This window comes from Stegostoma tigrinum, chromosome 17 (assembly GCF_030684315.1).
Source record: "Stegostoma tigrinum isolate sSteTig4 chromosome 17, sSteTig4.hap1, whole genome shotgun sequence".
NCBI classification, from domain to species: domain Eukaryota; kingdom Metazoa; phylum Chordata; class Chondrichthyes; order Orectolobiformes; family Stegostomatidae; genus Stegostoma; species Stegostoma tigrinum.
The window spans coordinates 40,758,994-40,782,403 of record NC_081370.1 but is presented as its reverse complement, the minus strand read 5'-3'; the positions used below and the strand labels follow the sequence as shown (position 1 = coordinate 40,782,403).

The 23,410-nt window shown below is 38.9% G+C and overlaps 1 protein-coding gene across 7 annotated transcripts in view; it reads left to right on the top strand.

Moving 5' to 3' along the window:
• hipk3a (homeodomain interacting protein kinase 3a) overlaps positions 1–23,410 on the top strand; it is a 226,526-nt gene that overhangs the window by 19,623 nt on the left and 183,493 nt on the right. The window lies entirely within an intron of this gene.

Here is a 23,410-nt window from a genome sequence, read left to right as displayed (position 1 = left end):
ACGGGTCTAGGCAGAGTCAGTAGAGAGAGACATGAGGAAGAACATTTTTTTAAAAATAGTGAGTGGTTACAATCTGGACTCTTGCTGAAAATACAGTGTTGGGACATCCAGTAATGCTTTTCAAAAAGATCTGGAAAAGTACATGAAGGGAAACCGGGCAGCATGTAAATGATAGGAGAGTGGTGCTGTCTAAATTCCTCTTGCAGAGAGCCGGCATTGACATGATTGACTAAATGTCCTCCTTCTGTGCTGAAACCATTTAATCATTCCCTATGAGACCTCCAACATTTGAAGAAGGATTGATGGGTGTTCTTGTAGAGGCTTTTTCTCCAATGGCTGTTGGAATGGATTTGAGGTGGTGGGTAGACTGTGGGAGAGGGTGTAGGATTGAAGAGCTTAGTTAGATGTTTTTATCTGTATGTCAAGGGTGTGCATAATGTCCAGAATGCTTGCTTTGTCGTGTTAGTAAATAAAACTAAAGATCAAAGTATGGATTGACAATTGATTAACAGATGGCAAGCAGAGAGAAGGAATAATTCAGTTATTCTCAGGATTACAGACTGTTGACAGTAGGGTACCATAAGGAATAGTGTGAATGCCACAGTTGTCTATAATCTGTATAAATGAGTTGAATGTGGAGACTGGATTTAATATTTCCAAATTTGCTGATGACACAAAACTAGGTGATTAAGTTGTGAGGATGATGCAAGGATTCAAGATCTGCACATGCTAAGTGAATGGGTAAGAACGTGACTGATGGAATATAATGTGATTAAGTGTGAAGCTATTTAGTTCAACAGAAGTAAAACAGAATATTTCTAAAATAGTGAAAAATTGGCTGGGTGGCTACTGACATGCTGATGCACCAATCAGCAAGCAAAACAAATGCTATGTCAGCACCTTCATTGCAAGGAAATTTGAGCAGACAGTGTCTTGCTGCAATTGCATAGAGCTTTGGTGAGACTTCACCAGAAGTATGGTGTGCAGTTTTTGCCACCTTAACTAAGCAGGGATTTACTTGATATACACAGACTAACAGAGGCCCACTAATTATTCCTTGGATTTGCAGGATTGTTTATGAGGACAGATTAAGGAAATTAGGCTTGCATTCTTCAGAGCTTTCAAGAATGAGAGGTGATCTGTTTGAAACTTAAATATTTTCACCGCTTGACAGTGCAGATGTAGATAGGATGTTTCCCTTGGCTGATCAGCCTAAAACCAGAAAAAGGGGAAGGCAGTTTCTGATAGAGTTGAGGAGGAAGTTCTTTATTCAGACAGTGGTGAATGTTAAGAATTTTCTACTCCAGGTGGCTGGGCAAGTTTAATTTGAGTATCTTCCAGACAGAAATTGTTACATATCTGAAGACAAGTGACATCAAGGGATGTGGAGATAATTTGGGAAAAATGTCATTGATTGAATAGCTGTGATTTAATTGAATGTAAGACAGGTTTGATGGGATGAATGGCCTATTTCTGTGTTCCTATGATTCCCAGAGCATGCCCTTAATTTAGTCACAGGTACTTTTATTGTTATTATTGTAGTCTGCCTTCCCCAGAATGAGCATTACTTGGAAGTGGGGTATTTAGTGCATGAAGACTTAGGTTTGACAGATAAAATGATGCCCTGACCTTTATCTTGCCCTATTGTTTCTGCTAGGAGTCGATTCATATGCTTAAACACTGTAGCCTCAGAACATTCATTGCATTATTAGGATTAATTGGATTTTCGATGAATATGTTTTCTAGTAGCTTACCGAAATGGGTTTTGCTGCAGAACCTTGCTTTGAAAGTGTATGCTTTTTTTTTGCAGTGCCATTGATTTATTTGCATTTCAAAATATCAGTCTGTTTGAAAAATGTTACAATAGATGTTACATTGCCAAATTTCTTGCTATCATTGGGGCCAAATACTGTGTTGGGCTGCATACCGGATCTGCACTTAAATTGAGTCTGACTGTTTCAACAATATAGAAGCAGATCATTTGGCTCACTTGATTCATTCGTGTTTCTAGTCCACATAGGTCTCCTCACAGCTTACTTCATTCCAACCCAATCAACATATCCATCCATTCTTCCCTCCTTTTTGTTTATTTAGCTTCCTCTAAAATTATTTCCTTTACATAGACTTTGGAGACACTGTTAATGCTGGTATACTGAGCTTTCCCATCCATACTTGGTTAAGGATCTGCTTTTGTATAATATGTAGGAAATAGGTGCAAGGGGAGGTATCTTGAGCCTGTACTGTGATTGATTTTTCAGCTATGTATAGTGAAATAGGAACATAGGCTTAGCCTACTCTATTTTGCCTCGTTGGACAAACCCCGTAACCCAAGGATCAGTCTGGTATACTCTGATTGCATTTGGTACAAGGTATGTGTAACTTTGAGTAAGGAGACCAAAACTGAACACACTACTCCAAGTGTGTTCTTGCCAAACCTCTGTACAATTGCAGTAAGCAACTTACATTTAATATCCTTCAATCACTTTGTAAGAAAAGCATCCATACCATTTGATGCCCTATTACTGATTGTAACATGCATGCTAACCTTCACACCTGTCAACCAGGTTCCTCTGAAAACCCAGTCTACCACCATTTGAAAATACTCTGCCTTTGTATTTTCCTTACCAAAGTGTGGAAGCACACATTTCATCATAGTGTATCATATCTAATGCATTCTTACCCACTCAGTTAATTTGTCTACATCCTTTTGTGTAAAGACTGTTACATTTTACATAAAATTTACTTTCCCACCTATCCTTGTATTGTTGGCAAACCTCAATACATTATACTCAGTAATGTAATCTAGAAATTTTCTAATTAGTCCATTAAGAGGTACTTTTATGAACTTCTAGAGCAGATGGAAACTTGAACTTGGCTTTCTGGTTCAGAGGTAAAGACACTCTCATTGTAACACAGGAGCTCCAAGACTCCTTATCTAATAATTTTAATCAATCGTTTATGAGCAACAGTGCCTTTATTAATTACAGCCTGCCAACCTGAAAATTACTAAATGTTCTGTTGGTCAACCAATCCTCGGTCTGCACCTTGTATATTAACAATATTCCAACTGTATATTACCTCAAATGCCACAAGCCATATTTGTGTATAACAATATTTTGTGTGATACCTTTTTGAAAAGCAAATTGCACAGCACCCACTTGTTGCCCCTTTTCTACCTTGCTGCCCTAGTTACAACCTCAAAAACACCACGGGTTTATCAATCACAATTTTCCTTTCATAAATCCATGTTGACTTTGCCTCTTGCTGTTCCTATTTCTTACCTACTCCTGCTCATATTTCTTGTGTTCTTATAGAATAGGTAGGTAGATTTTTCAAATTTCAGGGAGCTGACTGCTATGCTGAGCTGGCACAAAATTCTTGAGGCCTGAGACAGAACTGCAATGATCATGTTGGCAGCTCAGGCTTGAGGGGGATGTATACCTGTTCCTCCTACTTCATATGTAATAGTGATATTCTGATTTCATAATAGTTTCTATAACATTACCAATGACTGATTGAGTGGCTTTGGTTTTCTGTTTACTTTCTCCCCGCTTTCGTGAATATTTGCCTTTTGGTGGGGACCATTTCTAGAAATTAGGAAATTCTGCAAGAACAAAACTAAGGGGTCCACTATTTCTGCCAGCTTTAAAACCCAAGGGTAAAGGCTAATTTCTTTGCCAATGCTTAGCCCCATTAATTGCTCCATTTTCACTACACTCTTGGTTCCCTACTGTCTCTATCTCTTCCTTCCCCCCTCACTAACTCCACCTCTCTAATTCCCTGTCTTTTTGAGGCCTTATACTTTAAAGATAGCTACAAAACATTCACTTACTATCTCTACCATTTACGTGTTTACCATCATAGTTTCTTCTTTGTCCGTCTCTTACAACTCACATTTTATTTTGTTTATATCATGTAAGTGCTCCTAACTAGTTTGGCTCCACCTTCTATTTTTTCTTTCTTATTCAGGTTTGTTCTTACGCTTTGCTGAAGTTTAAAATCTAATAGAGAAATGAAGATGGTAAATCAGCAGAGTTTGTTAAATCAGAAAATAATGTTTTGCGTTTTTAACTAATCTGTCATTCTTGTGCTACCTACCTGTTTCTTGCATCAGTGAAAATGTTCCTTTAATATGATGCCTTCAGAATGTTGAAACTTCAAATGAATTGTTTGTATTTTCTGTTTGTGGTGGTTGTGAGTTAGCAAATGGTTTTTAGAAGGCTGAATTGAGTGACCAGGTGATTTGAGGCTGTGAAGTGAGCAATTTAGGTGACAAGGTAAGATTGCAGACTTCTTTAGATGCAATGTCTCTGGAACAAACAATTTATTTTGGAAGGAGTAATTACTGTTAATGTAGCTGTATTTGCTTTTGCACTTGTCCTATGGATCGGGGTAAGTTTTATGTGCAGTTACTGTCTTGATCACACAACTTTACGAAGTAGAGAGCAGGAGCATTAGAGCTCTCACAGACAGGAACATCTGTGAAATTATCCATGTGAAATTTTGGAATCCAGGAAGAAAGGATGAATTGTTCCTGAACTGTTCTCTTTGTGTAAGTGTAATATGGCAGTTCTGGATTCTTTCCGATCTTCGTTTGGTCATTTAACTTAATGGATCCACAGAACATTTGGTTGCCTTTTTGAAGCATGTTGCCACAGCATCTGTATGTATTTACATATCAACTCAACCATGTGCACAACCTTGAATTGCCTCAAGTTGCTTGGCAACCAGCACAGGCCATTCTAATTGGATCAAATAAAGGCACTGTCGTTCACAGAAAGGATCAAAAAGCTTTATTTTTGTCGTATTGTATGCAAATCAATTTTGACATGTGACATTTCACATCGTAGCAAAGACCAAGGTTGGTTTTCAGGTAAACCTTGGTGGAAGCCTTATGAAGCTAAGGCACGGAATGTATTACAATTGCAACTTTTTTTGTATATAGTCTTTAAATTTTCTATTGAATAGCCAAGCCCACAACAATTTCGGAGCAAGGAAGGCTTAGAGGAGATTAGAAAGAGATGTTTAATGTCAAGACGTTATTAGCTAGAGTAAATGAAGCGAAACTGTTTCTTGAGTGAAGAGTTGATAAAAAGGTGGCATAGATTTAGTTGACTGGTAAAAGAACCAGAGTGAGATGAGGGAAAACACAACAGTTGGTTAGGATTTGGTTGACATCAAGTGTTGGGTTTGCTAATTGCTTTCAAATGGAGGTGGATAAATATATGAAGTATTTAAAGATTACTTGCTTAGATTTAAGGAACGAGCAGAGTATGGGAGTAAGTGGACTGCTCTTGGAAAGAGCGATTTCTAACTTTGTGGTCTGAAAGCCCTCATCCTGTGCTATTCTGTAATTTGGAGAGGAGAGCAACGGTGTCATTTGGAACTTGGAGTTTCTTTGCAGGACAGGCTGAGGAACTGGAAAAGACATGACTGGTGAGGGGGCATTATTTTAGCAAGCCAGGTTAACACTGGTCCTTCTCAGAAATGTGGTTATAAGGATTTGTAATGGGGAAAATGTTGATCCAAAAACGCAGCACAAACATGACAGCATGACTTAAGGTTTTGTAAATGTGTGGTATGTACAGATGGAAGGTTTTATATATCAACCTCACCATGTCATTTATTGCAGTTTTCTTTAATAAGAAACATGGACAAGATTTTTGGTGTCGCCAAGATGTGTGATTAATCTTCAGTGAAGGATTAACAGTTGTGATTGCTAGAAACATTTCTGTATATTTTCAAGACGACATTTTGTTTATATTGGCATAACTGGACTCTGGAAAGTATATTTCGCAACTAATGCAGTTTAGTTTGAATTCGCATGAATAAAGTCCCTCTTGGATAAGGTTTTATAATACAGACCTTGAAATGGTTAATGGTAGTTTTAAAATATAACTATTGGGAGTGTATTAAGCAATTACATGGGATCTGTGCCAGTTGGAAAATCTACTCATAGATTTTCTTCTGCAGTCTATTTCATCTCCTAGCTCTCTATGTAGGAGTGTGTTAGGTTGAGTGACAAAGTTTCTGCCTGTTTATTATTTCTTTGTTTCTGGTTTCCTCAGTGGAAACAGTGGGCTGGATATGGTTTCTGCACCACAGCATTTCATGCAATATTTCTCCTGCTTCCATTCCTCCTTTGGAAACATTTTGGCTGCAATCAGTTGTGAGTCAGCTGAATGTTCTGCATTGGTAGTGTCCTGCTTCTTTGTTCTAAGCCAAAACAAGGTAGATCGTTCCAAATAAAAGCAAAATACTGCAGATGCTGAAATTCTGAAATAAAAACAGAAAGTGCTGGAGAAACCTGACAGATATGGCAGCATCTGTGGAGAGAGAAAGAAAGTTAACATTTTAAGTTCTGGATTACTCTATTTCTGAACACAAAGCATTAACTCTGTTTTTCTCTCTCCACATATGCTAAGGTTCCGAGCACGTTCTGATTTTGGTTCTTTGCAAAGTTGTCTTAGCTGGTCTTCAGTCTGCCAACCTTTGTAAACTTGAACTCATTCAACATGATACTATTTCCTGACATAAACCAAATCCATTTCTTCCAGTCAGTTGCTCTGTTTGTTGATCTCCACTCGGTCTCGTTTTGGAAACACTCAAAAATTAAAATTCTCACCCTTGTTTTCAAATCCCTCTGTGGCATCCCCAACTTTATAACTTCTTCTAGCCCCAGCACTCACCAATATCTTTGTGTTCCTCTAATTCTGGCATATTGTGCAACCCCAGTTTCCACCATTCCACCATTGATGACTGTTTCAACTGCCAAGGCCCTAAATTCTATAATTCATGTTTTGAACCTCTCTGCCTCTCTTCTTTAAAGTATTTCTTAAAACGTATCTATCCTGATATTTTCTTTGTGATTGGATATCTGTTCTTGTCAATGACACTTGAAACATCATGGCTTAAGGATTCTACATTAATGCAAGTTGTTGGTGTTTTTCTTGTGGACTCATAGATGCCAGGATTTTGTAGAACTTAGCTGTTCGTTCAGAAGATTGCCAGTTGAGGTTTCACTCTGGGGATTTAAGCACAAAATCTCTGCCTAAGCATACGAGTAAGGATAGACCAGCTGAACAACATTTTGCCTAAGCTGCATAGCTGAGTACTTATGCATCCGTTGTAAAGATCCATACATGGTGTTTGGTGTGCTGTTGCCACTCATAGCATTGATTTTGGAAGTTGCTGCAATACATGGATCTCGGATGTCTGCACAGAAGTAACAAAAATGAATGGGAACGCTGCGTATGACTCCTTGAGCTTGCTACGTCATTCACTATAATAATAGGTGATTTTCTGCCTGAGCCTCATTTTCTTGTCCAATCCCATATTCCATGATTCTCTAAGAAATCAAAAAACTGTCGATTTCAGCCCTCAATATTTTCAGTGATGGAGATTTATAACCCTCTTTGATAGAGATTTCGAAAGATTCACGGACTGATGAGTAAAGAAATTTCTCCTCATTTTAACTCGATATGATCGCCCCTTATTCTGAGACTATGTCCTCGTGTTCTCGATTTTCCAGGCAGAGGAATCAACCTCTGTGTCTATCCTGTTAAGTCCTTTAAGGAGATTTGTATTTTTAATGAGATCACTTTATTATTTTTCTGAATTCCACAGAAAAAAGACCCAGATTACACAACCTCTATTCATTAGGACATCCCTTTCATCCCAAGAAACAGAAATCAGTCTAGTGATTCGGTTGAGTACTTAACCTGCAATGTAATTACTGATAATCGAACAGTGAGCTGGTAAAAATTAAATCTCTGTATGACCTCAAGAGATTAAGTAGGATCTTGGCTCAGTGGCAGTACATTTTCCCCTTAATCAGATGTTCATGATTCAGGGCAATTCGGGACTTTAGCAAACCAATGACACTTCTTGGAAGAAAGTGTAAAGATTTTTCCAACGTGCAAACTGGCTAATTTTGTTTAATCCTCAGAAGACAGTGCCATTTAACAAGTAGTCCTGTTGTGTTGTTGGATGTTCTTGTTTACTTTATTGGGGCATTCAAAGTCAATAGCATTGCATGAGATTGAAGTCATGTGCAACATGTCCGTTTCTCTTCCTCGAAGGCCAGTTGGTGAGTCTTCTTTGGCTAGTAGTCAGGAGTTTTTAATGGCGGAATCTCCTGCAGCATAAGTGCAAGATGTCCAGAGACATTAAACTCAACTTCACAGATTCCTAAGGTTAGAATTTAATTCACATTTTTAGGTTACTGGACCAATTTCACCACCAGTACATCCTGTTACCTGCATAGCAGCAGTGACTGCATTTGAAAAAGTTAGTTTTATATGCTTTAGTATATCAATTAAAGTTCCATTTCTTTTCCCATATCATACTTTTAGTTAATTACATAAAATAGACAGCACAGAAATTGACCATTTGAACCAGCTGGAGCCTGCCAGAATTTATTGTCTACACTTTGTTTTTATCTCACCCTATCAGAAGTTTATAATTCATTTCCGTTTCAGGTACTGCTCTGACTTTTCCTTAAATATATCGTACGATTTGCCTCATTGATTTGTATGGTAGCAAGCTGCACAATCCAATATGAATTCATGAGAAACACTTCACTCAAAAAGGTGGTTAGATTTTGAACTTGTTAAAGTACTAGGAGGGCTGCATAATGGGACAGATTTTTCTGCTGGCCAGTTGTTATAGATGGGAGTTGCACATGGGGAGCCAGTGGAATATCCAGTCTAATACCTTCTGAAGGACTTGCCCGGGAAATTGAATTTTCTGCTGGATTATTCCTGTACACCTGGAACTTGCTCAGAGGGTTTATATGAAATTAAGCCAAGTAGTTACTTGAGAAAAGTTAGGCTATTACACACGCATGCACGCACACGCACACCATAGAACACATATACTACCTCAGACCCTGGGCTGATACCTGCAGGACCTGACAGCCCACTAGGATTCTGGGACTTCCCTGCCCTTCCCTTGAGCCTGACTCAACACCCTACAGCCCCACCCCCTCCACCACTTTCAGACAACACTATCCTGCTGGTCCCGATCTGATCCCTAAAATCTGCTTGATGTCATCATTGGATCCAACCTCACATACATACACACTCCAGCTGCTAGACCTAACCTGACACCCCTGCTGCTGGAGATGACCACTTATTACCCAACATCCCTGGGCCCAGACCTGAGTGTCCATTCCTCTTTCTCCTCCAGTATGGACTTGATCTAATACTCTTTCATCCCCAGCACTGCTTGCCTCATCCCCACCCTCAAGACCCTTGGCTGTCAAAGTGGTATTTCAACATAAGGCAGCTGACTGCCATAAAAAGCGGGCATGGTTTGCTTTTCTCTGACAGTTTTGCAGTAAGAACTGATAGAATGGAAGTTGACATTTCGGAAGGAAACCTAGTGGAATCTCTTCTCAGAAATGCAGAGGCACCTTTTTATGTGAAAAATGAAAAGCCATTGTGGTAATATGTGAGATCGACACTCCCCAGAAAATCAGGCCCATTGATTTTTTTTGTGTGTTACAAATTCTGTACAAATACAAATTTAATTTCTTTCCCTCACACACTATTCTAGATCTCCTTCCTCATGAAGGTTTGTTCGTTTGGGCTCCACTTCATGAACCAATTGGGAAGTTTGAGAAAGATCCTATGTTTCATTTTAATTTTAAAGAAGGGTTTGACTTTGTCCTGTTCATAAACACTGTCGTAGGAACTACATTGTAATTTGAAGAGCACTGAAACTACTTTTCTGGTAGCATTTGAAGTGGTTTTACTTCTGATTCTAAAGTGATGCATTGCAGGTCTGGAGTCTAAGCCTAATGCCTGCCTGCACTTGGCTTTGGAGTTTGCTGAGCTCCTGACGCTGCATTTATACATCAACTAAATACCATTGCAAGTGAAACCATGGCACCCTGACACTGCAGTTGTAGTGTAAATGAAACCTGTGTTAAGACATTTTTAGAAGTGATTGGAATATTTATTGAAACAGTTGTGCACATTCGTCTGCACCAACCAGTTTGAGCCAATGGATGACAAACTCGATAGCCAACTATTATTTGGGTTAAGTTTCTTCCTGGAGCTTGTGAAAAGCTTATGAGCATATAGATTGCTGAAGGCAGCTGTTTTACTTGCTGTATTTCCAGACTGCCTAAGCATCTAAATGTTTCAGCTTATGTCAGAATACCTTTTCAAACTCAGATGAACAGAAATTTCTTCAATCAAAAATTGCGAATCTGTGGAATTTTCTCCCCTAGAAGGCTATAGATGTTGAGTATATTCACAACAAAAATCGGTAGGTTTTTGCTCATGAAGGTAATCAATGGATATGAGGGTAGTGTGGGAAAGTAGAGTTGAGGTAACAGGTGGAAAAGACCCAAGGGATCTTATGCTATACTCGTGCTGTTATCTCTTATGATCTTAAAACTATTTGAAACATCAGCTGATTTAAGGTTCTTTCTGAATGACAGGTTAGAAGGTTTCAGTGCAATGTGGTGTTGGCATCTTTGGCATTAAACTTGCAATTGTGTGTATAGCAGCCAAAAGTTATTAGGCCCTAACTTGCCTGTGGCAGGAGGAGAACATGGTATGATAACCTTTGCTCATGTTGGGTAATTAGCTAGATGAAGCCATGGTTGAGAATTTCAGTTTTTTGATCAATAGTAGATTTGGGGTCTGTACCGTCTGTCACTGTTGTGTGTTGCTACTTCCCATTGTGAAGAAATGGGGGCAGCCAAGGTTGATGAATCGATGCCAGCTGCTTCCCTAGGGAAAGAACGTTAAAATAGTAGTTCATGTCACTTCAAGCTTCTGTTGCACACCTGTTCACAGCCATGATACTCTGCCACTGGGGGAGGACTACGCAGGAGCTGGTCGAAATAGTGCAAGTAGAAAAATGTTTCTTGTGTGGGAAAAACAATCATTTGAGCTTTTCTGCAAATTTCAGATTATCATTCTTTTATATCCAGCTGAACGATTGCCATCCTTTCAGGTCCCCACCAGACTGGGCTGCATTTAGTACTGAAACAGAAACAGAAATTGCAGAAACTGAACTGATTAAGAAGTCTCTGAACTTGACAGGTTAGCTTTGCTTTCTTCCCACAGATGCTGCCAGATTTGATGAATTTCTCCAGCAGTTTCTGTTTTAGATCTCCACCATCCACGTTTTTGTTTTTTTTGCCTTTAGTGCTGAATGTGGGGTTTGTTACTAGAAAATCATACTGTTGCAGGTTGTTTGCAACCTACACATGTGCCAAAAACTTGAAAATAAAGAGCTGCAGTGTCGGCCTGATATTGTTTTCAGCTGAGGCACTGCAAGAGGGTTTATAAAATTTTACAGTTTGTTTCTGGTGGCTGGAGGTATAATCCTCATCTTGATGACGAACACACCAAAAGGTTACTAAACTTGTTGTTTTTCAGTATTGAACCAGTCGCTTGCAGGGCAATAATAGAATTGCCCTGTGGATTAGTCAAGAGAAAATAAAGCTTTAAAAGTGGTATTACATTTCGGGTAGAGATGCATTGCAGAGTTTATAGCTCAATCGAAAACCATTAAATGTAATGCAGCTATCTTTTCCATCTATTTAGAATGAAGGGCAAAAGATCATTTTGCAGCACTCTACCTTGTTTGAAACTAGTAGGATATAACCCTTGAATTTTAGTTGATGGTAGCAAGAATGGAACAAGGAATTAACACAGTGGTTGGCGTAATGAGTCTTGATTTGATACAGAGAATACAGGGGCTTGTATGGTAGTCTGGTCGTAATAGTAGTGGATTGGGAACCCTGTTGAAATCTCTTCAGGAGCTGTGAAATGTAATTTAAATAATGGCCATTTGTGACCTGCACCAGAAACCAACAAAGTGAGTTGTTGGGGACCACCTGTTTTTATCCAGTCTATCCTCCACATAGCTTTTTTGCAAAGCCTAATTGCCTTAGACTATAAAAAATAAGTGCTGGAATGCCAGTTTCGTAGGCTAGGTTCAGAACAAAGATAAAAAAAGTTCACTCCTCCCCCCAGCCCCTTCACTATATTGCCTGCTTTCTTGTGGCAATGCCCATCATTGGTTAGAGTCTCTATGCTGGGTAATTCTTGATGACACTGTTTCCAAATACATTATGTCCTTCTATTGTGGCATGACTTGTTTGCAATACAAATACAAATTGTCCATGCGAGCTGTAAAAACATCCTTGGTTTTCTCAACGTTAGTAAGTAAATTAATCAGTTAAAGGAATAAAGAACTTGCATTTCTAAAGCATCTTTCACAACCTGATGATGCCCCAAAATACTTCGCAACTAATAATGTTGTTTTGAAGTGGAAGATAATGTTGGATATCCAGAAACCAATTTGCTTACAGCATGCTCCTACAAACAGCAATGTGGTAATATGAAGATATCCTTTTTTCTTATGAAGCATGTTCAAAGAGAAGTATTGACGAAAAGAACTCCTGTATTCTTCTTCGAGTTAGTGGCATGCAGTCTTTTACATCTGACACGTCAGATCATCTCAGCTTAACTTCTCATTAAAAGGATGGAACCTTTGACACTGTAGTTTTCCTTGCTGAACTGTCAGATTACTTAAGGTGCACAGATTTCAGGAGTGGAGCTTGAAATTCAACTTTCTGAATCTGAGGCAAACCAGGGCTAGTTTTCTGAGGGTCGTATGCTGGTACTGAATTTCTTTTGACACGTTTACACAAACTGAAATATCAAGCATGGAGTTGATGTAAAACATACACTTCGAATTTGATGCAGTGCTGGGAATAGATTGTTTTAATCATTGAAATGTTTTAGTGCTGTTTTTATGGAATGCTTGTTTGTTCCACAGCAGAATGGTGAATCCTGGGAAAGGAAATCCCAAAGTTTTTCAAAGCAGCTTTAATGTCTATTCCTGATTTATGAAGAGGGTGAATTTTACTGATGCTGCGTTGCTCCAGCCCTCGAAGTAAAAATTCTCTTGTAATTTTATGAAATGTTTTTAAACAGGTGAAGCAGCCGACACAGTCATACTGAAGGGGAACGTGTACTGTTCTTTTTTATCCCATTGTTTTTCAGTAAGCCACCATTAAATCTTGTCTGAGAGCTGACCTCTGCGGCATATCTCTCCTGCCAATCCCTGACTTGTCCTGAAAGGAGTGCCGACTGTTTTTCCCTCACACTCACATTTTGAAATGCTTTTTGTCAGTTCAGTAAACCGCCATAGTCGGCTTCATGTTAAGATGCATGCAAATGTATCCAGTTATGTCTTGGCTATTTTGTCTTGCCACAGCGCTCAGTTCATACGAGTTAAATGCTACTGAAGTGCAGATAGAAAGTTTAAAAAATAGAACTGCTTTTTTAAAAAACACTACACGTTCCCCTAGTTTACAAAGCCTGAAATCATTGAATACATCCAGAAGAATGTTTTCAGTTGGAGCAGAGCAACTTGCGAACCCTTGTGAAAACGTTAAAGCATGACAGTTTCTGTCAACCCGTTTTGTTGGGTGTAATTTTGATTTCTTCAACCACTTTTCTCCTCAAGACCTAGTCTGTTGCCTGGGTACGATTTGTACAGTGTGTGGTATTCTGTTTATTTTCATGGGTGTCAGTTTTGTTCAGCAAAGTAAGTTCTCTGTCTCTTGGGACATTTTGCACCAGTTATAGAATGCTGTCATTTTGTGTTTGTGAACACACGTTATGAAGTATAGAATGCAGTGCCTTTGGGAACATTCTGTACAGCGTATAGAATGCTGTGTCTTTAGGACTGTCTTTATGATGAACATATGAACATGCAAGTTAGGAGCAGAAGAAAGCCATTTGGCCCTTCAAGCCAGCTCCACATTCAATAACATCACGATTGGTCTGCTTCAGTTTTCAAAATCAGATTTCTGTCAATTGCTGATCACTTTTGATTCCCTTGTCTAACAGGGATCTACCTTTTTCCTTAAAAAAATTCATTGAGTCTGATGTAGCTACCTAAAGTGAAACAGAGCTTTGAAGTTGCGCAATGCTCATGAGAAATTTTTTTCCCCCCGCCTTGACCTAAAAAGGTGACTGCTAATTGTTAAACAGTGCTCCTAGTTCTCAATGAACCCCCCAAGAGGAAGAATCCTTTCCACATTCCACTTTGTCAAGACTCTTCAGGAAATAAAAAAAATTGCGGGCTAAGGTCCCAAACTGGAAAAGGGCAGATTTAAGGGTCGAAAAATTGAGCTGGATCGGTTTGATTGAAAATGCATATTGGTGGATAAAACAGTGGACGAAAAATGGGAGACTTTCAAAAAAGAGAGATTTGGGTACAAGCTAGTTACATATCCATGAGAAATAAATATGGGATATCCAAATCTAGGATGCACAGGATGACTAAGGATATTCATGAGAAAATAAGGAAGAGGAACGAGGCATATGATGCATATTGGAAAAGTAATAGTAATAGAAATCAGGAAGAGTATCTCAAATGTAGGAGAAAGGCTAAGGCTGGAATAAGGAAAGCTAAGAGGAAACATGAGAAAAGGATGGTAGGCTGTGCTGTAGTATATAGGGAAATGCTCTTTAAATGTATTACTAGTAAAAGGTTAGTGACAGGTAGCTTAGAGCACATAAGGAACAAGCAGGGTAAGCTGCTTGCTGAAGCAAAGGGTATGGCAGAGGTACTAATGTTTACTTTCCTTTTGTCTTTTCCAAAAGGGAAAATGATGGCAATGGTTAGTTGAAAATGTAGATGCTGAGCAACTGAGCAGTATAGTGAGAGATAAAGAAGAGGTGCTAAAAAGGCTGGCGACACTCCAGGTGGAAAAGTCACCAGGTTATGATGGGATACATCCTCGATTGCTGCGATAGTAAGGAGCAAATTGCAGAGCAGTTGCCAGAAATTTTCCAGCCCTCTTGAGCAAAGGATTAGTCCCGGGGGAACTGGAGAATTGCAGATGCGATGCTGTTGTTTAAGAAAGTGGCAAAGGATAACCCAGGAAACTACAGATCTTTTAGCTTGACATAAATAGTGTGAAAACTAACAGATGGTACTGGTATGAGATAAGGTAATTATACACTTGGAGAAAATAAGTTAATCCTAGGCAGTCAAGATGGCTTTTTCAAGGGCAGGTCATGTTTGACAAATTTAATAAAGTTCTTTGACAAAGTGACGTGGACAGTAGATGCATATAGCATTGTGGATGTTGTACATTTGGACTTTCAGAAAGGATTCAGTACAGTCCCACATGGCAGGTTGGTTAGTTTGGGATTGATGGGTCCTTGGCAGCATGGATTAAAAGTTGGCTAAATGATGGGAAACAGAAAAGGAATTGATGGACAATTCTCAGACTGGAGACGAGTTGAAAATGGTGTTCCCCAGGAATTGGTGTTTACACCCTTGCTTTTTGTGATTTATGTAAACAATTAACAAATGGCTGTTGATGGCAAAATCTCTAAATATACAGATGATACTAAGCTAGGATGAATAGTGAATTGTGAGGATGACACTGAGTGACTTCACATAGACACTGACAAGTTAGCCAAATAGGCAGACACCTGGCAGAGATGAATTTCAATGCAGAGAAATGTGAGGTAATGCATTTTGTTAGAAGCAAAATGGAGAGTCAATACATACTCAATGGTACAACTTCGAGGGGAATACAGAAGCAGGGAACGTTGGGTCTCAAGTATACAATTTTTTGAAGGTTGCCAGGCAAGTTGAAACAGTTGTTAAGAAAGTAGTAGGAACCTTGGGTTTCTAAAAAGAGGCAGAGTATAAAAGCAAGGAGGTGATGTTGCATGTCAACAAATCATTGGTCTGACCACAACTGGAGAATTGTGTTTGGTTCTGGGCACCTTATTTAAGGAAGGCTGTTAAAGCCCTGGAGAGAGTACAAACAAGTTTTACTAAAATGATAAAGGAATGAACGATTTTAGATAAAAGGAAGGGTTCGAGAAATTGGGCTTGTTCTACTTGGAGCAGAGAAGATTGAGGTAACATTATTGAGGTGTTCAAAATTGTGAACAATTTTGACAGAGTGAAGAGGGAAGTGAAGAACTGTTTCCACTAGTTGCTATGTCAGTAACTAGGAATCATACTTTCACTGTTGTCAGCAAGCGAGTGAGATGAGGAGAAAAATTCTTTACTCAGAGAGTTGTTAGGAATTGGAGTGCTTTATCTAAGAGAGTGATGGAAATGGATTCCATATGAGGTGACAGAGACGGCCTGATGTATATTTTAAAGTGATGAATTTAGAGAACTATGGAGATAAGGCTGGAGAATGCGACTAGCCGAGTATCTCTTGGGATTCGGTGTAGACACAGTGGGCTAAATGCCTAAACGCCTTCTTTTATACTGTTAAATTCTATGATTCTATACCCCAGTCAGATCACCCCTCTTCTAAACCCTAATGGAAACAAGCCCAGTCTATTCAACCTTCCATCATAAGATAAGCTGGTCAATCCAAGTATCAGTCCAAAAACTACTTCTGAACTACATCCAATGCATTTACATCCTCCCTGAAATAAGTTCAAAACCACACATAGTGTTTGAAATGTGATCTGACCAATACTGTATAAATGTGCAACTGAAGTATAACATTCTTACTTTTATGTTCAATTCTGCTCCTATTAAAGGATAGCTTTCCATGAACCTTTTTGATTACTTGGGTTGTGAAGAAGGCATTCGGCATGTTTGCCTTCAGTGCATAGACCTTTGAGATAAGGAATTGGGGAATCATGTTGCAGTTGTACAGGACATTGGTGAGGCCTCTTCTGGAATACTGTGTTGAATTCTGGTCTCCCTATTGTAAGAAGGATATTATTAAGCTGTAGAGGTTTCAGAAGAGATTTACGAGGATGTTGCTGTGAATGGAGTGTTTCAATGATATGGAAAGGCTGGGACTTTTTTCACTGGAGCATAGAAGGTTGAGGGTGACCTTAAAGTTTATAAACTGATAAACTAATAAACTAAAAATAAATAATAAACTAACAAATAAAATAATGAGGGGTATAGATAAGTTGAATGGCAGGTGTCTTTTCCATAGGGTGGGTGATTTCCAGATGAGGGGTTTTATTTTCAAGGTGAAAGGAGAAAGATTTAAAAAAGACATGAGGGGCAATTTTTTTTCCACAGAAAATGGATAATGTGTGGAATAGTATATGTAGGTACAGTTACAACACTTAAAAGGCATTTAGGTAAGTACATGAATAAGAAATGTTTGGGCGGATATGGACCAAACGTTGGCAGGTGGGATTATTTTAGTTTAGGATTATGGTGAGCATAGACTAGATGGACCGAAGGGTCTGTTTCCATGCTGGATGATTCTGTGACTCTACTATTGCATTGCTGCACCTGCACGCTGCATTTATTATGACCCATGTATGAGGACGCCTAAATTCATCTTCAAGTAGAATTCAGCTGTGATTCTCCATTTAAGTAGTATTCTGATTTTTGTTCTTCCTTCTAAACTGGAGAACTTCGCATTTTGTTATATTGTACTCCAACTGTCAGATTTTTGCCAATTCAATCAACTATTTGTCAACATTATGTCGTCCTTATGTCCTCTTCACAACATACTTGCCTACCTATCTTTGAGTCATCCACAAATGTAACTACCACACTTTTGTAGTCATACAGTCAAAAAGCACAGAAATTGGGCCCTTCGGCCCAATTTGGTTGAGCTGACTAGACACCCCAATCTGAACTAGACCCATTGCCAGCCTTTGGCCCATATCCTTCTAAACTTTTCCTATTCATACACCCATCCAGATTTTACTCACTTTTCTTAGTTATTGATAAACATTGCAAACAGCTGAGGCCCCAGCATTGACCCTGCAGGACTCCAGTTATCACATCCTGCCAATCAGAAGGAAGTCTCCATTTAGGCAAACTTACTGTTTTCTGCCAATCAGCCAATCTCCTACATGCTGAGCTCCCAGTTTGCACAGGAGACAGCTTTACAAATGCTTTCTAGGAATTCAAGTACAGTACATCTACAGGTGTCGCTTTATCCACAGAACATGTTATTGCTTTAAAGAAACTACAATAAGTTCTTCTTTGCTTTCATTCATTCATGATGTATCAATGTCACTGGCTGGGCCAGCATTTACTGACTGCCCTGAGTTGATCTAGAGAAGATAGTAGTGAGCTACCTTTTTAAACTGCTTGCAGTCCATGTGCTACAGGTGGACTTACAATGCTATTAGGAAGGAAGTTCCTTGTTGGTTGAACATGATTTCCCTTTCACAAAACAATTTCTGATTATCTTGCACTTTTCCAAGTGTCCAGCTACAACAGCCTTCATGGCCACTTTCAGTACGTCCTCCATGATGAACATCAAACTATTTGACTTATTGTTTCCTGTTTACTGCCTCCCTCCTTAAGTAGAGGAGTCATATTCACTGTTTTACAATCAGGTGAAACCTTTTCAGAATTTTGGAAAATTAATATCTTCTGCCTCCGCTTTTATGTCCCTAGGATGAAAACTATCAGGACCTGGAAACTTAACAATCCACAGTTCCGTCAGTTTGTTTAGTACCACTTTCCCAGTGATTGTAATTTCATTAAGTTCCTGCATCCCTTACAGCTCTTGATTTCCAAATATTACTGATATATTTAGTGTTTCTATATACTGATGACAGAAGCAAATGTCTCTTAATTTAGTGCACTGTTATTGTCTGAAAAGGAAGAATGCGCAGAGTAATAAAGACCCAGTGGAGGCAGATGGAATTAGTTTAGAATAGTATCTTGGTCTGTGCAGACTGGATGGCCAAAGGAACTGTTCCTGTGCTGTACTGCTGTGTGCTCTATCTCAGTATTATCTGCTATTAACTCACCATTTTCAGTCTTCCAAAATTCAATTTATTCCTTGTGGAAACTCTTGGAATCCATTTATTTATACATTTATACCTAACCTTCTGTCATTGTGTAATTTATTCCTCATGGTTAATCTTTTAGTCATTCTATGCCATTCTTTAAATTCTGTCCAGTGTCTGACCAGCCACTCATCTGTGTGCAACGGTATGCTTTTCCTTTAAGTCTGATGCTTTCCTTAATTACTTCAGTTAATCACTAATAGCGGTGCCTTCACATAGAATTTTTCTTTAGAGCAGGAATATATTTATTCGCAGTATTCTGAAATATTCCATTAAATGTCTGCTACCGTATTGATCTATTGCCCAACATTCCCGCTCGCTTCAGCTTACTCACCTGTCAAGCCTAGATAATCACCCTTGTTTTAATTTTAAAACCAATATTTAATTTTACATACTTATCAGAAATTGTGGATACTTTTAGTGGGCTTCTAAAGTATTCCCACTGATGATTTTTTAATCCTCCTGTTCCTCACCTCTGTCCAGAGTGATTGTATATCCTGGTCTCCTGAGCTGAATTGAACTGTACTCACTGCACCAGTATCATCTTTGATTAGGAGCACTGCTCTTCTAATTTTACCTAGCTTCCTGTTCTTCTTAAATATCACATACCCTTCAGTATTCATTACCCAATCTTTGTAATTGTACAGCCATGCCTCCATAATGGTTATCAAATCATTTTATTTACTGCAATGTGCACAATCAAATTATTTACTTTGTTTTGAATTCTACATGCATTCAGATACAGAGTTGTTAGTGTTGTCTGTTTGTTATTTTTGAAACATCTTGTCTTGATTTTTAGCGTATTCTTAAGTTTATTGTCTCTGGTCCTTCCTGCCATTCTCAGTCCATCATTTTCTATGTTCCTATTCTGTTTTTCTGCATCAGAGGAGCAGGAAAGCTGATGTTTCAGGTTGAGACCCTTCTTTAGAAAATTTCTGTCACTGTCAGAAAATTTTCTGAAGAAGGGCCTCGACCCAAAACGTCAGCGTTCCTGCTCCTCTGATGCTGCTTGGCCTGATGTGTTCATCCAGCTCTACACCTTGTTATCTCAGATTCTTCAGCATCAGCAGTTCCTCCTGTCTTGGAACCAAGATGCCCTGGCGAGTCTGCTACTCTTCGCTAAAGGCATTTCTTTCATGCATACAAGTGACCACCTTGAACTTGTTAGGTATTTGCGGGAAATAAGGTTCTGATGCAACAATGTTTCCTGTCCCCTGATCTGTCTCACTAGTCATTCTAGCTTCTTATTCTATACTACAGATGGAATTGGACTGCTTTTTCCTAAGATGTGTATCTCCCTTCTGGAGCAAAGTGTACAGGTGTTTTCCCCCTTCTCTGACGTGTTGCACCGTAAGCTCAACAGATTTAAGTTAGAGTTCCTGTAGTTTTAGATATTTCAGACAGCTGTGTTTGTCCAGGACCACTTTTGGGGCCAGAAGACTCCAGGTTCCCCAGCTAAAATACATATCATTTGTCTCTCCATTGCCTTTGTGCTAATTAGCTAGTTAACTTGTTAATTTAATAAGCATGTAAAATTAATTGCTATTCTTTATGACAATCTTAGCAAATCTTTTAAATATACTAACCATTTACAACTAAAAGTTATTTACTCCTTAATTAACTGTTTCAGTATCTACATTTCAATTTTAGTTTGAGTATTCAGTTTTAGTATTCGGTGTTTTACTGTTTTTTTTTTAATTTTATCCATTTCCCCTAACGCAGGTGTCCGAAGCTGGCTATTTATACTGTCCCTTATAGTAAGCACATGCCAGCTGATTAGATTGTCAGACTCCTGTGATGTCAGACAAAAAGGAAATTACTGGAAACGCTCAGCAGTTTTGGGAGCATCTATGGACAGAAGTCAGATTCTGAGGAAGGGCCATTAGACTTGAAATGTTAACTCTGATTTCTCTCCACAGATGCTGCCAGACTTGCTGTGCTTTTCCAGCAGTTTCTGTTTTTTGTTTCTGATTTCCAGCATCTGCAGTTTTTTTTAATTTTCTATGATGTCACTGCTGATTTTCACTTTATCCAAACTGAGCATGCACTGACTCTCACCTTCCCTGATTGAACAGTTTCCACACTTATCAAAGTCTCAAGCCTTCCATTCAGTGCTGACTTCACTTCAAAGGCCGCATATTTATATTTATTCTGACAGTTTGCACATGAGACAGTCTATGCAACTGTTGTTCAATAATTAGTCAAAGCTAGCTACAATTGCTCACAGCGGACCTTTTATAAGAATGAAGGAAATTTCAGACTGTAAGATGTAGGAGTAGAAGTAGGCTGGCCATTCAATCCAACATGTCTGCTCTGCCATGTAATGAGATTATGATTGCTGTGATTATTCTTCACTTCAGACTGTACAGAATGGCTTTAGTACCGTGAATGTTGATAAAGTTTTTTTATGAATAAAGTATATTTTTTTGCAGTAATAAAAACATCCTCAACTTCACTTTCATACCCTTTTCCTATAACCCTTGTTTCCTTTACTGATTAAACATTTATCAGTCTCAGCCTGATATTTTAATGATGCAGCCTCAAAAGCAATTTAACTGAAATGGTAAAAGTAACTGACACACTACATTTTGAAGTAAGTTGTGCACATTGTTAAAACAATGCATAGAATGCTGTGTCTTTGAAACCTTTGGGTGCAATGCAAAGGATTTAATATGTTGACGACCAATCAAGATACAATGACTATTTGGTCTCACATAATGCATTAAATGAAATAAAACATCTCAAGCACTTCAAAGGAGTGTTATCGAGTAACATGTGACGCTGAGCCAGACAAGTAGGTGTTAGGGCAGTTAACCAAAGAAGTAGATTTTAAGGAGCATATTTAAGGAATTATGGAGATGTGGAGAGGGGATTTAAGAGTTCTTGGGCCCCAGCAACTGAAGGCACAGCCGTTGCTATCAGAGCAATTCTGAGTTATTGATATGAAATACAAAGTGATTCAGTTTCACTCAAGTGTTTTTGCTCAAAATGGTGAAGTTCAAACTGAGACATTGGAATGTACCTGATTTGTTGGTTCCAGCATGCTTTTTGTACATACTGATTTCATATCATTTACAGAGTTGTGCTGCTGACCGTAGTGGGAGAGGTGATTGCGATCTGCAGTTTTTATCTCTGAACTTAGTTCTTGTTGCAGGCTTCACTGACCTTCTAGTTGTGTTGAAGGAATCTTCTGAAGGCTGTTATTCATTCTGGGTGTGAGAAACAAAAGAGGGTCATGATTTCACTGAAAGACCTTGACAAAAAAGAACTGACATGTTTGCTCTTTGTTGCTTGTATCTCATCACACTGCTGATTATACCAGACCACCCTTAGATTTCCATGTTGCTAAGTCACTTACTCAGAAATGGTTTGCTCGTTTCAGCGTGCTAGCATTGAGATGATGTTCCAAGATGGAGGCAATCTAACTTCAAGTACATGGCCAAGTGAAATTGAATCCAGTTAAGTTTGTAATGTGCTCACAGAAAAGGGTTTATTTTGGCTTTCTCTTTCTGTGCAGAATAGAGTAGTGTCAACCATTGTACTCAGAAATTAGAATTTTTGCAGTCCAAGCTTGTTATGAATCAGCTCAATATACATTTGGGGAGGTACTGGAAATCAGAAACATAAAACTGAGATTGCTGGATAAACTCAGCAGGTCTGGCAGCATCTGTGGAGAGAGTTAACATTTCGGGTCCAGTGACCCGCCCTCAGAACTGCCTTTCCGCTTGGGAACTCTACAGCCTTCTGGACTCAATATCAAGTTCAACATTTTTTGGGCTTGAGCTCTCCCATGTCCTTGACCCAACCCCACACATCAGCTGTGTTACTACATGGTCTGCTCTTACACACAGCCAAGTCCCCATTAATAGCTGTTCATCCTCTTAGCCTGATTGTTATCCACTCCTTTATTCAACTGCTCTTTTCTCTCTTCGGGTTCTATCTCATCGTATTGTTTACTTCTTTCCCCCTCCCCTTGCCCTATCTTCTGCATAAAAACCACCATTTTCTTGGCTGCCACCCATTCTGGTGGACCCGAAACATTGACACTGATTTCTGTCCACAGATGCTGCTAGACCTGATGAACTTTTCCAGTTATTTTTGTTTTCATTTATGTTCTATAATTATTCTGTTCTATTCCATCTTAGTCTTTATGGATAAGTTTGAAGGGATAACAAAAGTCTCATGTAGACAGGGTGGGGAAGCAAAATTCCAGTGACTAGTTATAGTAACTGCGTCTATATAGGCAGTATTTTCCGATGGCCAAATAATTGTTTCAGAACCATAGGTGGGAATTGCTCATGGGGTTCCTGTGGAATCCCATTCTTAGCAGACAGTGAAGGATTCGCCTAGGAAATCGAAGATTCTGCTGGGCAATTCCCCTATGCTTGCACGCCTTATAAAGTAATTCTATAAAATCTGAGAATTGAAGGATTTTGATGGTTAATTAAATAGCTACTCAGGTAAGTTAGTCCATTGAGTACCTAGTCTAGCTTCTGAGTAAATAACTGACCCCTAACTTAGTTGATACACTTCCAACTACAACTCCCCTAGACCATGAATTGATATCTCTTGTCCCACGGGGACCTGACACCCCTCTCTATCCC